This window comes from Phoenix dactylifera, chromosome 9 (genome assembly GCF_051530095.1).
Source record: "Phoenix dactylifera cultivar Ajwa chromosome 9, Ajwa_hap1_PhDact_Kaust_v1.1, whole genome shotgun sequence".
Classification (NCBI taxonomy): Eukaryota; Viridiplantae; Streptophyta; class Magnoliopsida; order Arecales; family Arecaceae; genus Phoenix; species Phoenix dactylifera.
In genome coordinates, this window is record NC_143198.1 from 15,989,729 (window position 1) to 16,004,912 (window position 15,184).

The window sequence follows — 15,184 nt, forward strand, 5'->3', positions numbered from 1 at the left end:
GGTGCTTTGGAACAAAACAGGGAAGCTGATAGTTGTTTTGTGAAGGAACCGGCTGATGCTTTGGGATGGTTCATTTTGAATGTAGAGATTATTATGATTAAATGACAAGGACTCAATACTACTTAGACTGGACCGACATTGACTTGACTCAACATTACTTGAACTGGACTTGAATTGGATTGGACCTGACACGAACTTGACTTAAATAAATAACTAGAGAAAAAAAAAAAACTGGACGACTCAAGAAATGTGGACTAGCAGTCAAGCCAAAGTGATGCTGGCTCATTGGTGTCCCCACCACAAATTGGCTATAAGCCTAAAAAGTATTCGAATAAAATTTCACAAAAGTAATTTAGGCATAATCCATCTTCAGTTGGCATGCAATGTCTACCCTAAACTAATGCGGTAGCACACCACATCTTCCTTAAGCATGGACTATCTTATATTTACCTAGTGATCATGAAGAACAGTTGTACGAACATCATACTTAAAATCATAGAAATTAAATATGATTCAAAAGAAGATATCCATTAAAAACAATAAGTTTATACAACCCCAAGAATATAAAATAAAATATAAAACTCGTGTTCCTTTGTTAGGGCTGCATCCAGCTCCAGTGAAAAGATTAGCCTTCCATAAAGAGTTGAACAGCTGCACTGCAGGGGGACTTCATGATGATTTGCTCCTTCCTCCCGTCGGTTTCCTCCCCCTTTTGGACTTCTGTGGGAGCTCCACCTGGGAACACGATGATTGATTATTCGGTGAGTAGGAATGCCCCCCACCCTTCATGTCCTGGTTCCTTTTATAGGCTGCCCACCTCCCCTGTTTTGCTTCACGTGTGAGTGAGAAGATAAGGACGCGGAAGGCATGCTGCTGGATGGAATTGATCCGGCCGCGTGGAGGATGCAGAAGAAGGTGATGATCCGTGATCCATGAAGCTCAGGAGAATCTCGGATGGGATGCTGTTTGGATAAGGATTTGGAGTTTATCCCGTGTCGATGGACTCAATCCGGAAGAAAGGAAGCTTGGGAACGATGGATCTGTGGACGTGAAATGATCCGGAAGTTAAGAAAGATGCGAACTAGATGCAGAGGATGAACTTGGATGTTGGGATCTCGGCTGGAGGAGCTGGGATCAAGCCGGAAGAGGAGACGAATCCATGAGCTGGGAGGTAAGATCGGATCCTGAGTTTGGTAGAGGGATACGGCTGAGAACAGAGGATCTTTGGATGCACACGGGAGGTTGGTTTCAGTTGGGAACAGGGGAGGTGATTCGAAGGTGGATGATGGTCCGAAGACGTTGGGTTGTTGTTCACGGCTGAGATGAACTCTGAACAGGGAAGCTGGGAAGTTTGGAAGTACTGCCGTTGGCTGGATAAGGATGCAAGGCTTGGTTTTTCTTTTTTTTTTTTTTTGTTCATGGGATACGGGAGCTATCCTGGCTGGCAGCGGGATATGGATGAAACGAATCTGGAAGAAGATTATGGCTCTGTTCTGTGATGAAGAGAAGATGGAGCTTATCTGTGGATAGACTGGGGAGTGGAAACCGATGGGAAGAGGATGAGGATGCTGGGAAATGAATTTTGAACGGGATGAAGATGCGTGAAACAGGGAATGATTCATGGGATTCGGCAGCCGGGCGTTGGGAGTGAAGGTGCCGGAAGCTTGATCTGCATCGCGGGAGAAGTTTAGATGAATCTGGAACTTAATTCCGAAGCAAAGAAAGATGTGGAGGACTTTGTCCGTTTGGGAGGATCTCGGAAGGTTGAGATGCTGGGTTTATCCGTGGGAGGATCGAGGAGATACGTGGGGTGCTGGGATGCATTCACGGATCGGGGAAGGATGATATGAAGTTGGCTTTGAATGACTTGGGAGATGAAATGCGAGCGTGGACTGAGAGGATCTGGATGGAGGGAATCTAGCGGAGAAACTGGGATGGGATTGGTTCTGGGTGAATGTCGTGGAACAGGGGAAGGCTAGCATGGGAGGTTTGTTGACGTGGATACGATGGGAAGAGGATAAGCTTGTTCTCAGAGTTGATCTGATCCGCCGTTGGGAGTGATCCGGAAGAGGCCAACGCGGAGGCCATGCACACGTGAGCGTTGTCCGTGGAGCGGGATTTGAGACTTCACATGGGATCAACCGCGGATGCTGGAGAATGGGAAAACGTTGGAAATGATATTGTTTTGCTGGGAAGGATGCAGAGCATTTTGGAAGGGATAAAGCTGAAATTCTTTAGGATCCGTGCGGCTAAAGATGGTATATTTTGAAATTTGGATAGCATTAGATTTTGGAGATGAGTTCTTAGAGTCGACTCCGGAGAATGTGAAATTGTGAAATGATGTAGTGTAGTTTAGGCTTTACCTAATTAAGCGTGACTTGACCTGCATACATTAAGCTCAATCAGTACATAAGTAAAACTCGAATTACCTTTAATAATTTATTAAAATGCAATGATGAAGGTAACACAATTTTTTAATTAAATTTACAAAATATTTCAATTAGAATAATGATAAGTGCTATAAATAAGATATTAATTTATGCATTATTTAGCACTTATCACACCCTCCAACCTACATTTTGCTAGTTCTCGAGCAAAATAAAAACGAACTCACTTTCGCAGGAATCGCGGTTGCATTTACCGTATGCAATAAGGCTTTAAACCCCTAGGTGGCCCTAGTGGACGAGTTTTGTCTCGTGAGGGTTTCCGACTCAGATACCCACAAACTGCTGTCGAAAGAATTTATTTTATTATTTTATAAAATCTAATTTCAAATGCATAAGTGCCAAGAATTTCAAAAGTACACAATGTTTTAATTACTAAGTAAGCCCAAATCCTAGGTCAGTATGCAACTTAAGTTGAGGTTATTAAGCTTCCGTTAGAGAGTTGTAAGGTTTATTTGTACTTGGGTGCTTGGTGATATCTGGACCATGCACAAGCTAAGGCTTTAGATTTTCCAAAATACTGCTAAAGCTAGTAGTTTCTAAGAATTGGTCAGATAAGACCTAATCACTGATTCAAAATCATCCTATCTTGCAGGATTTCGAGACTTGTGGATATTTACTTTAATACCTCATGGGCTTTATCTGTAATATTCCAGTTTACTCGAATTTTTACAACGACAACTTTCACACTATCGTTTTTCCAAGATCAATATTATTTTCTCTTTTCTTTTTTTTTTAATTTATAAATAAATTACGCACTTTTACTCTTGTAATGATTCCTCCGTGTAGCGAGCATTCAGTCAACCCTCCCACACCAGATGGCGTAAGGTGTTGGGCATCAAGACTCCCCTACGGACCTATGCTCGGGTTCCTCATACAAGCCCGCTGACCTTTGACAATAGGTAGCCCTTTTCGATGTACCTGACTAAATTCACTTCTTCTTTTTTTTTGTGTGTGTGTGTTTTTTTTTTAACATGGGATAATAGTAAATTAGATAGGAATGAGTCATCAGGACTCAAGGTTGCTACCAAACTTAACAACATAATATTGAACCTAACCCTTAGAAGTGCAGGCCATGTGTGTTGTGAAATTCCAAAGTAAAAATTATCTTACAACTCGCTAAAAGAACTTTTAATAAAAAGAACTCAAATTGTCTTACTCCTGACTAGTCATTGGGCTTTTTTAGATTTTATATACTTTGTGTGTTTATTATTTCAGCACTAAAGCATAGAAATTAGGTTTTTATATATATATATATATTATTTATGAGATAAACTTATTTAAAAATACGAAAATATAAAAAGTTCTTTAGGAAATTCGAGTTTCCTATACCCCCCAACCTAGAACAGACATTGTCCTCAATGTTTTTTTTAATTATTATTTTTTTATTTTTTTTAATAATATTATATTATTATTTTTTATTTTTTTATTATTTTTTATTTTATTTTTATTTTGGACAAAAATATGATGCATATGGAGGATAGAAGCATTGTACCTTAGTTGCATCAGTAATATGAGGACACCTGAAAAAAATGTGATAAGAAAATATGCAAAAATAATCTATGAAAATTGGGTTGCCTCCTAATAAGCGCTAAGTTTAACGTCTTCAGCCAGACGCAGTATATCCTTAATTATCCTGATAAATAGGATCCATTAAATCAAGGGATTCAATCAACTGTCCATCTGCAACACACTCTATGTAAGGTTTCAATCTTTGACCATTAACGTTCAGGATACGACCATCATTGGTGTCTTGAATTTTTACCGCACCATGAGGAAAAATCTTTCTAACTAAAAAGAGACCATCCCACCTAGAGCGAAGTTTACCAGGGAAGAGACGCAATTTAGAATTGAATAGCCAAACCTTTTGATTAGGCTCGAAAGACTTACGGTTAATGAATTTGTCATGAAAAGCCTTAGTCCTTGCCTTGTATATTTTGGCATTTTCATATGCCTCATTGCGTAACTCTTCAAGCTCGTTGAGTTGAAGTTTTCAGTTAGAACCAGCTGCTGCCATATCAAAGTTAAACTTTTTAATGGCCCAAAAAGCTCTATGCTCAAGTTCTACGGGTAAGTGGCAAGCTTTTCCAAAAATTAGTCGATAAGGAGACATGCCAATAGGAGTCTTATATGTAGTACGATAAGCCCAGAGAGAATCATTTAATCTTTGAGACCGATCTTTTCTATCAGGGCATATTGTTTTCTCTAAGATGTGTTTTATCTCCCTATTGGAAACTTCAACTTGCCCACTTGTTTGGGGATGGTACGGGGTGGCAACTTTGTGGGTGATTGAATACTTGCGAACCAAAGTCTCAAAAGACCGGTTGCAGAAATGTGATCCCCCATCACTAATGATAGCTCGGGGTGTGCCAAAGCGACTAAATATATTTGTTTGTAAAAACTTAATCACAACCTTATGATCATTAGTCCTAGTGGCAATAGCTTCTACCCACTTCGAAACATAATCTACCCCGACAAGAATGTACTCAAAACCAAAAGAATGTGGGAAAGGGCCCATGAAGTCAATACCCCAGACATCGAAAATTTCTACAATTAAAATGGGGTTAAGTGGCATCATATCTCTATGGGTGATTGTACCCATTCGGTGACATCGTTCACAAGTCTGGCAAAATTTGTGAGCATCTTTGAACAATGAGGGCGAATAAAATCTACTTTGTAAGACCTTAGCTGCAGTTTTCCTACCCCCGAAATGTCCCCCGTAGGCTTGGGTATGACAAAAATCAAGAATACTCTGAAATTCACATTCAGGCACACATCGACGTATTACTTGATCTGAGCAGTACTTAAATAGATCAGAGTCATCCCAAAAGTAGAACTTAACTTGTGAAAAGAATCGATCCTTGTCCTGCTTGGACCAGTGATCGGGAATTTGTCCTATGGCAAGATAGTTCACTATGTTGGCGAACCAAGGTGTTTTCATTTGTTGTACCTCAAACAGTTGTTCATCTGGAAAGGAGTCATAAAGTGGTGAAATGTTATGAGGAGGTTCGAGAACGATCCTAGACAAATGCTCCGCTACAACATTTGTGGTGCCTTTCTTATCACGAATTTCTAGATTAAATTTCTGTAACAACAGGATCCATCGAATTAGGCAAGGCTTGGTGTCTTTCTTTGAAAGGAGGTACCGGAGAGTAGAATGATCAGTGAATACAATAACCTTGGACCCTAAGAGATAGGACCGAAACTTGTCCAGAGCAAATACTACAGCTAGTAATTCTTTCTCAGTAGTGGTATAATTCAATTGCGCATCAGAGAGTGTCTTACTAGCGTAGTAGATGACATGCGGTAACTTCTCTAGCCGTTGCCCTAGAACCGCCCCAATGGCATAGTCAGAAGCGTCACACATAAGTTCAAATAGAAGGGTCCAATTGGGAGGTTGTATGACAGGTGCCGTAGACAACTTAGATCGGAGTTTTTCAAAGGCCTCTTTACATGCTTCATCAAAGACAAAGGGTGTATCCTTGGCAAGGAGATTGCACAAGGGCCTAGAGATTTTGCTGAAGTCTTTAATGAAGCGACGGTAAAAACCAGCATGGCCAAGAAAAGAACGGATTTGTTTCACAGATTTGGGTGGAGGAAGATTAGAAATAAGATCAACTTTTGCTTTATCTACCTCAATACCCCTTTTGGACACAATGTGTCCCAAGACTATACCCTCTTGAACCATGAAATGGCTCTTTTTCCAACTCAGCACTAGATTGGTCTCCTTACATCTTTTCAGAACCAGGGCTAAATTATACTAAGATAATCATCAAATGAGGGGCCAAAAACTGAAAAATCATCCATGAATACTTCCAAAAATTTTTCTACCATGTCAGAAAAAATTGCCATCATGCATCGTTGAAATGTTGCGGGTGCATTGCAAAGTCCAAATGGCATTCTTCTATACGCAAATGTCCCAAATGGACATGTGAAATGTTAGATGTATGCCCTAGAAGCCAATTTGGCTGACACATTGTTGATTCTAGGGACATAATTTTGTACTTGACTATTTATTATTGAATAAATAAAAGGCATCTTTTCATTCATATTGTTTATGTGTCTATGAATCGTCCAAGAAATTAATAAGATGATGATACATATTCTCAAGAGTTGAGAATTTGAGCCATGTATCATTGGTGATTAATTTCTAAATGCTCCTGATCAATGGATCATCACGAGGACGGTGATCGATCCGATCAGTGCACAGATCACTTTCCTTCTGGATGGACGAGACTTGAGTCCACAGTGTAGGGACACTGAAGTGATAGTGCAGGTGCTTGTTAGAGAACAAGAGTACGGAGCGTGACCAAGACAAGAAGTCACTTGGATGTCTATCCACTCGTCAGTGACTTGCTTGATGTTGCAGTAGTGTGACTGGTCCTTTGACCTGCGGTGCTTCGGCTACTCACAGTGAGGTTATTGTAGTTTGACTGCACACATACATGGTCTCTAGCCATATGGGTCCATGCAGTGTAGATTGGCTGCAGTAGGTTCACTGTAGGAGTAGGGTATGCACCTATAAGGAATCTATCGACCTTGATAGAAAAGGAGTGATCCTATGTGATTTGTTAGACTGAGTTCTAAGACCTTGGCCAGGGCAGTAATATAAAGTGAAAAAGAGTTTTCCACTATCGAACTCAAGTCGAACAAATCTTGACATATGACAGACGATGAGGTTTGACGAGTTGTCCATGACCTCCGTCCTGTAGGGATCCACGATAGTAGGACTGTATCACATGTTAACTGCACCTAGAGGTTCATCATTCCATTCTGCTGGGTAGCCACTACATGCTGCTAGGTGTCACTGGTGGATGGTGGGACTCATAGGGATGATCTTGATGATCGATAAACCCTAATGAGTTGAGTTGGAATCGTTCCAACCCATTGAAAGGAGTTTTCAATGATATAGTGATAGAGATCACAATATATCTCACTACCAGTCAGAATAGAACCTATGGGGTCACACACACTAGAAGTATTGACCGATCCGATGGTTGAAATCGTGATTAGGAATCACAAGAAATCAATTTGATTGATAAGAAGTTGAAGAAGGAACAAAGGGAATTAATTAATTGGACTTAAACACAAATCCTACTTCGGGTAGGATTCCTAGAGTCCTAATTGGATTAGGACTAGGAATCCTAGTTGGAGTAGGACTGGGATTCCTATTTGGAATAGGATTCCTACAATCCTAATGAGATTAGGAATTTTGAATTGGATTCCTACTTGGAGTAGGATTCCTAGAAATCCTAATTGGATTAGGACTTCGGATTCAAATGGAGTCCTAATTGGATTAGGACTAAAATTAAACAAATCCTAATTGGATTAGGATTCCTTAAGTCTAAATTAATTAATAATCTAATGAATCAACATGACTCCTAATTGGATTAGGATTGAAGAGTTCAATTGAGTCATGGTTCATTCAAGTCCTAATTGGATTAGGACTAGCGTAGATTGAACCCAATATTGTCAATCCTAATTAGATTAGGACTTAACCATAAGAGAGGCACCCAATCCTCTTTGGAAGAGGATTAGGGCAACACAAGAAGGAGGGATCACGCCCCTCCTCCTCTCCTTGTGTGCGGCATGAAGAGAGGGGCCGACGCCCCCCTTCCCTCTTTGGAAGATTGTCTTGGAGCTCCTAATTGTTAGGAGCTCCACTCCTTATAAAAGGAGGACTAGGGCCGGCCCCAAGGTAGAAGAGCCCTCTTCCTCCAAGCCATGGCCACCCTCTCCCTCTCCACCCTTGGTTCAGCCGCCATCAGCAAAGGAAAAGAAGAGGAGGCGTCTCCCTCCTCTTGGTCTTCTTCCCTGGCTTCAGCGCGTGTGAAGAGAAGAAGGCTGCGAAGGGATTTGATCTTCTTCTTCTTCTTCAAGATCCTTCTTCTTCCTCCTCTCTAGTGCAATCAAGAGTTGATTGAAAGAGAGGACATCAGCCATCAAAGCTATCTTTGCAAGGGAGCTAGCACCCCGGTGAGATAGAGAGCTTGGATCGGATCCTGCTTCGTGTGGATACCCGTAGAGGCCGGACGTTTGAACGGCTTCAAGCGAACCCTCTTCCAAAACCACGAATAAAGATTTGCAGTGATCATCTACCCGCGCAAGGTGAAGATTTGATCTTCCTATTAGTTTTAAAAGTTTTAATTCTTACCTAATTACGAAAGGTCTCGAAACAACGTTCATGCGATGAACGTCGATCCCGTGCATGCCGATTCCGCTGCCATCTGAAAAATTTTTGAAATATCAGCGGCATGGGCGGGTTGTTAGATGTATGCCTTAGAAGCCAATTTGGCTGACACATTGTTGATTCTAGGGACATAATTTTGTACTTGACTATTTATTATTGAATAAATAAAAGGCATCTTTTCATTCATATTGTTTATGTGTCTATGAATCGTCCAAGAAATTAATAAGATGATGATACATATTCTCAAGAGTTGAGAATTTGAGCCATGTATCATTGGTGATTAATTTCTAAATGCTCCTGATCAATGGATCATCACGAGGACGGTGATCGATCCGATCAGTGCACAGATCACTTTCCTTCTGGATGGACGAGACTTGAGTCCACAGTGTAGGGACACTGAAGTGATAGTGCAGGTGCTTGTTAGAGAACAAGGGTACTGAGCGTGACCAAGACAAGAAGTCACTTGGATGTCTATCCACTCGTCAGTGACTTGCTTGATGTTGCAGTAGTGTGACTGGTCCTTTGACCTGCGGTGCTTCGGCTACTCACAGTGAGGTTATTGTAGTTTGACTGCACACATACATGGTCTCTAGCCATATGGGTCCATGCAGTGTAGATTGGCTGCAGTAAGTTCACTGTAGGAGTAGGGTATGCACCTACAAGGAATCTATCGACCTCGATAGAAGAGGAGTGATCCTATGTGATTTGTTAGACTGAGTTCTAAGACCTTGGCCAGGGCAGTAATATAAAGTGGAGAAAGAGTTTTCCACTATCGAACTCGAGTCGAATAAATCTTGACATATGACAGACGATGGGGTTTGACGAGTTGTCCATGACCTCCGTCCTGTAGGGATCCACGATAGTAGGACTGTATCACACGTTAACTGCACCTAGAGGTTCATCATTCCATTCTGCTGGGTAGCCACTACATGCTGCTAGGTGTCACTGGTGGATGGTGGGACTCACAGGGATTATCTCGATGATCGATAAACCCTAATGAGTTGAGTTGGAATCGTTCCAACCCATTGAAAGGAGTTTTCAATGATATAGTGATAGAGATCACAATATATCTCACTACCAGTCAGAGTAGAACCTATGGGGTCACACACACTAGAAGTATTGACCGATCCGATGGTTGAAATCGTGATTAGGAATCACAAGTAATCAATTTGATTGATAAGAAGTTGAAGAAGGAAAGGGAATTAATTAATTGGACTTGAAACAAGAATCCTACTTTGGGTAGGATTCCTAGAGTCCTAATTGGATTAGGACTGGGAATCCTAGTTGGAGTAGGACTGGGATTCCTACTTGGAATAGGATTCCTACAATCCTAATGAGATTAGGAGTTTTGAATTAAAATTGGATTCCAACTTGGAGTAGGATTCCTAGAAATCCTAATTGGATTAGGACTTCGGATTCAAATAGAGTCCTAATTGGATTAGGACTAAAATTAAACAAATCCTAATTGGATTAGGATTCCTTAAGTCTAAATTAATTATTAATCTAATGAATCAACATGACTCCTAATTGGATTAGGATTGAAGAGTTCAATTAAGTCATGATTCATTCAAGTCCTAATTGGATTAGGACTAGCGTAGATTGAACCCAAATTTGGCTAATCCTAATTAGATTAGGATTAAACCATGAGAGAGGCACCTAATCCTTTTTGGAAGAGGATTGGGTTAACCAAGTAAGAGGGGCATCAGCCCCTCTTCACTTAGTTGGTGCGACATGAAGAGAGAAGGGGGGCCGGCGCCCCCTCTTGGAAAGTAGTCAAGGGCTCCTAACTTGTAGGAGCCCTTCATCCTTATTAAAGGAGGACTAGGGCCGGCGCCCTAGATGGACCTTTCTCCTCTTCATCACGTGGCCACCCCCTCTCCATCTCTCCTTGGTTCAGCCGCCATCAGCAAAGGGAAAAGAAGAGGAGGCGTCTCCCTCCTCTTGGTCTTCTTCCTTGGCTCCAACGCATGGAAAAAGAAGAAGGCTGCAGGGGCTTTTGATCTTCTTCCCATCTTCATCCATCTTCTTCCTCCTCTCAAGCACAATCAAGGGTTGATTGAAAGAGAGGAGATCAGCCATCAAAAGCTATCTCTGCAAGGGAGCTAGCACCCCGGTGAGATAGAGAGCTTGGATCGGATCCTGCTTCGTGTGGATACCCGTAGAGGCCGGACGTTTGAACGGCTTCAAGCGAACCCTCTTCCAAAACCACGAATTCAGATTTGCGGTGATCATCTACCCGCGCAAGGTGAAGATTTGATCTTCCTAATAGTTTTAAAAGTTTTAATTCTTACCTAATTACGAAAGGTCTAGAAACAACGTTCATGCGATGAACGTCGAACCCGTGCATGCCGATTCCGCTGCCATCTGATTTTTGTTTTGAAATATCAGCGGCATGGGCGGGTTCCCAACAGTGGTATCAGAGCCTAGGCTTCATAGATTAAGGTAAGAATTAAATATCTAAAGGCATATTAGATCTGAAAATTGAATGATCATGCATGCTGAAAAATTCTGCATGCAGATTTTTCAGGGGTGCTGATTTTTTGCATGCTGATTTTTATGTGATAAAAAGATGATTCTAAATGCATTGTTAATGGGATTACAAAGTTTAGAATCATGATTAGCATGATCAACGACCTATGTCATGATACAATCAGTTAGTTTTCAGATCTGAAAATTATAATTGTTGCATATGGTGATGATCATAGAATTCAACCCCTTTTGGTATCAAATGTAATGACCTGCGATGTGATCTGCGATGTCATGTAATTTTTCAGATGCTTGCATGCATCTTATTTGATGTTTTGAGAGGCCTGCGTGCCTCCTAAAAGGAGATGTAATTTATTTTTATTTTTATTTTACATCTGGTTGTATTTCTGTGATGTGATGTACATCAACGATCAAGTTGAAGCAAAGGCATGAGATGAAAGGTGATCTAAGCGGTTGATGGCGATGGGATCAAGAGTTGATCAAGGATCGAATCAAGGTGGCTTAGAACCAATTCAAGAGTTGAAGACCACTTGATCGATTGATGTGCATGTGCTTGTAATACGACCTAATTAGAATCCATGATCAGCACCTATTTAAAGTTTAGCTTTAATTTGATGCTGCGATTATAACTGCCTGTGATGTGCCGTTTGCATGTGATGTAAATGCGAGTCGGGTAGATAGGTTTACATGTGATGTAGCAAACCCAATTGAGACCTAAATCAAAACCTCCTCAATCAAGTCGAGAGTGAACCGACATGAGCAAGTCATATTAGATTAATTGATCTAATTAGTGTCTAGGAAAGCATGAAAGGTGGTTACTTAATTAGGACCTTACTCTCTGAGTAAGGGGAGCCTCCCACCTACTTACCTGGCCAATTGTTCGATTACCTCTTATGAAGGGCTCAAGTTGCAAACACTAAGACCTGATTAACCAATATTAAGTCAATAGGTCTTCCACTGTAGTAGAGCTGCTAAGGCCTTTCTGATGTTGATTTGTCTCGGCTGGACACAGTGGTCAAGTTGCATCGGGGGGCTGGACCTCTCTATAGACATGAGATGTTGTAGGGTAAAGGTGGGGTTGGGCACCAATAACTGTTAGGTGAGGACCCAATGACGACTTTATTCCTACGGTTATACGGTGGGTCTGACTTAACTAAGAAATGGGACCAATAACTGTTAGGTGAGGTCTTCATGGCTTAGAGACCAAGTTACACTGCAACATGCTTGAGAAGCATTGTACAAGAGTTGTACACTCATCCATCTATGTGTCACCAATAACTGTTAGGTGAGGTGGCATGTAAATTGGTGGGACCGCAGTACCCACTAGAAACCCTAGTCGTGTAGGATTTCCGTTTCCCTACCAGGGGAGTGTGAGGGATTCGAGAAAATAGTGGGAGTTATATTTGTTCTAAAAGACCTTAGAACAGATTAGGATCAAGTACAAAAGTCTAACTAGAATCTTTACTCTCTGCAGATACAATGTCGGCTTCAAACCCTCTGACCCGTATTCATGAGACCAACCGACTGACCGGAACCAATTACAAAGACTGGCTTAGAAATCTCAAAATAGTTTTGGACTGTGAGAAGATAGGCTACATACTCGATTCAGATATCCCCACACTACCAGCACGTCCTACTGATGTTCAGCGTGAGTTGCATAAAAGTGGTTGGATGATGACATTAGAGTAAAATGCTATATGATGGCATCCATGTCTAATGAACTCCAATGCCAGCATGAAAATATAAAGACTGCTAGGGACATACTGGCACACCTGCAAGAGTTGTATGGTGAGCAGAGTCGCACAGCTCGTTTTGAAGTGTCCAAGAGGCTTTTCAAAGCGAAGATGCGCGAAGGGCAGTCTGTCCATGATCACGGTCTGACCATGATCAAGGACCTAGAGGAGCTTGAGAAGCTCGGTATGGACATGCACAAAGAATTGCAAGTGGATTTGATCCTACAGTCACTTCCTGATTCATTTGGTCAGTTTATAGTAAACTACCACATGAATAAGATTGAATGCACTAAGACTGAACTAATCAACATGTTGGTAACTGCTGAGGGAGCCTTGAAAGGTTCAAGGGGCAATATCCTTACTGCTGAGTTGACTTCTGGTTCCAAGAGAAAGTCTACTTGGAAGAAAAAGAAGCCTGCTAAGAAGCAGAAGAAAGACAAGAAGCAAAAGAAGGAAGTTCAAAAGAAAAGGGCTAACGACAAAGGAAAATGTTTCCACTGCAATGTCGAAGGCCACTGGAAGAGAAACTGTCCTTCATACCTCGAGAGCCTAAAGAACAAGAAAGGTGACACACCTTCAAAAGGTATAGACTTGCTCATAATTGAAATTAATCTAACGGTTTCTTCTACTTCTCGTTGGGTTATAGATTCTGGTTCTAGTGCTCATTTGTGCACTACCATGCAGGGTCTAAAGGAAAGTAGAAGGCTGGCGGAAGGTGCGGTAACCCTTCGGGTTGGCAACGGGGCAAAAGTTGCTGCTGTGGCTGTGGGCACCTACCATCTGCGACTACCGTCTGGATTTAGTTTAATACTTAGAGACTGCTATTATGTACCTGTTGCTAGCAGAAATTTGATTTCTGTTTCATGTCTAGCACAGGAAGGTCATGTTTTTACATTTGACAAAGACTGCTGTTCTATTTATTTGAGAAATAAAATAGTCGCACGTGGTTTCATGATTGACAGTCTCTATCATTTACATATGGATGTATCTGTGAATGTTACCGAGCAAGATGTGAGTGCCAAAGGATCCAAAAGATCCAGAGATGAGATAAACCAAAGATATTTGTGGCACCTCAGGCTTGGCCATATTGGAGAGGACAGAATGAACAAAATGGATAAAGATGGGCTTTTAGGCTCATTGACTTCCGAGTCATATCCAGTTTGCGAGTCCTGTCTTCAAGGAAAAACGGCAAGACTGCCCTTTGTAGGACATGGGGAGAGGACCACTGAATTACTTGCCCTAGTACATACAGATGTATGTGGCCCATTCGATGTGCTAGCCAGGGGACGTTATTCTTACTTCATTACCTTTACCGATGATTACTCACGGTATGGGTATATGTATCTTATGAGACACAAGTCTGAGTCTTTTGAAAAGTTCAAAGAGTTCAAGAATGAAGTAGAAAAACAAACTGGAAAACCTCTTAAGGCTCTTCGATCAGATCGAGGAGGAGAATACCTTAGTGGGGAATTCCGGGACTATCTCAAAGAAAACGGCATAGTCTCACAATGGACACCTCCGGGTACACCTCAACTCAACGGGGTGTCAGAGAGGAGGAATCGGACCCTATTGGATATGGTCAGGTCCATGATGAGCTTCACTGATTTACCTATGTTCCTTTGGGGAGATGCCTTACTCACAGCGATTTATTTATTGAATAGAGTTCCCTCTAAATCCGTTCCTACCACACCGTATGAGATATGGCATGGTAAGAAACCAAGTCTGGGTCATCTCAAGATTTGGGGATGTCCGGCCCACGTCAAGAGACTACAGGCAGACAAGTTAGAGGCTAGGACCATAAGTGCTCGTTTTATAGGATATCCTAAAGAGTCATTAGGATACAATTTTTACATCTCAGAGGATCACAATGTGTTTGTGAGCCGTCATGCCATCTTCTTGGAAAATCAGTTTATCCTTGATAGAGGCAGTGGGAGGAAAATTGAGCTTGAAGAGAAAGTCTCTGAAAAGCAACGAGTCATGGATCCTATTGAACCCATTCATACAGAGCCAGTACACAATGTCCCTCGACCACCTCGTAGATCTAGTAGGGTCTCCCATCCTCCCGATAGATACTTAGGTATACTAGAAGAGGATACCGAGGAAATGTTCCTAGTGGGAGATAGGGATCACATACAGGATCCCAAAACCTACAACGAGGCGATATCTGATATCGATTCCGAGAAATGGCGGGAAGCAATGAAGTCAGAGTTAGACTCCATGCGTTCCAACCAAGTCTGGACCTTAGTAGACCCACCAGAAGGTATTGTACCTATTGGATGCAAATGGATCTACAAAAGGAAGATAGGTTCGGATGGAGAGGTAGAGACCTA

General features: G+C 41.6%; 1 long non-coding RNA gene across 1 annotated transcript in view; it reads right to left on the reverse strand.

Annotated features, from left to right (window-relative positions):
• Positions 1-420: 420 nt before the first annotated feature.
• Positions 421-15,184, reverse strand: part of LOC120106000 (uncharacterized) — a 32,187-nt gene continuing 17,423 nt past the window's right edge. Inside the window, exons 2-3 of the long non-coding RNA XR_005508249.3 lie at positions 2,364-2,383; positions 421-735 (exon numbers count right to left, since the gene is read on the reverse strand). This is a non-coding gene — a long non-coding RNA (uncharacterized LOC120106000). The remainder of the gene's footprint in view (positions 736-2,363; positions 2,384-15,184) is intronic.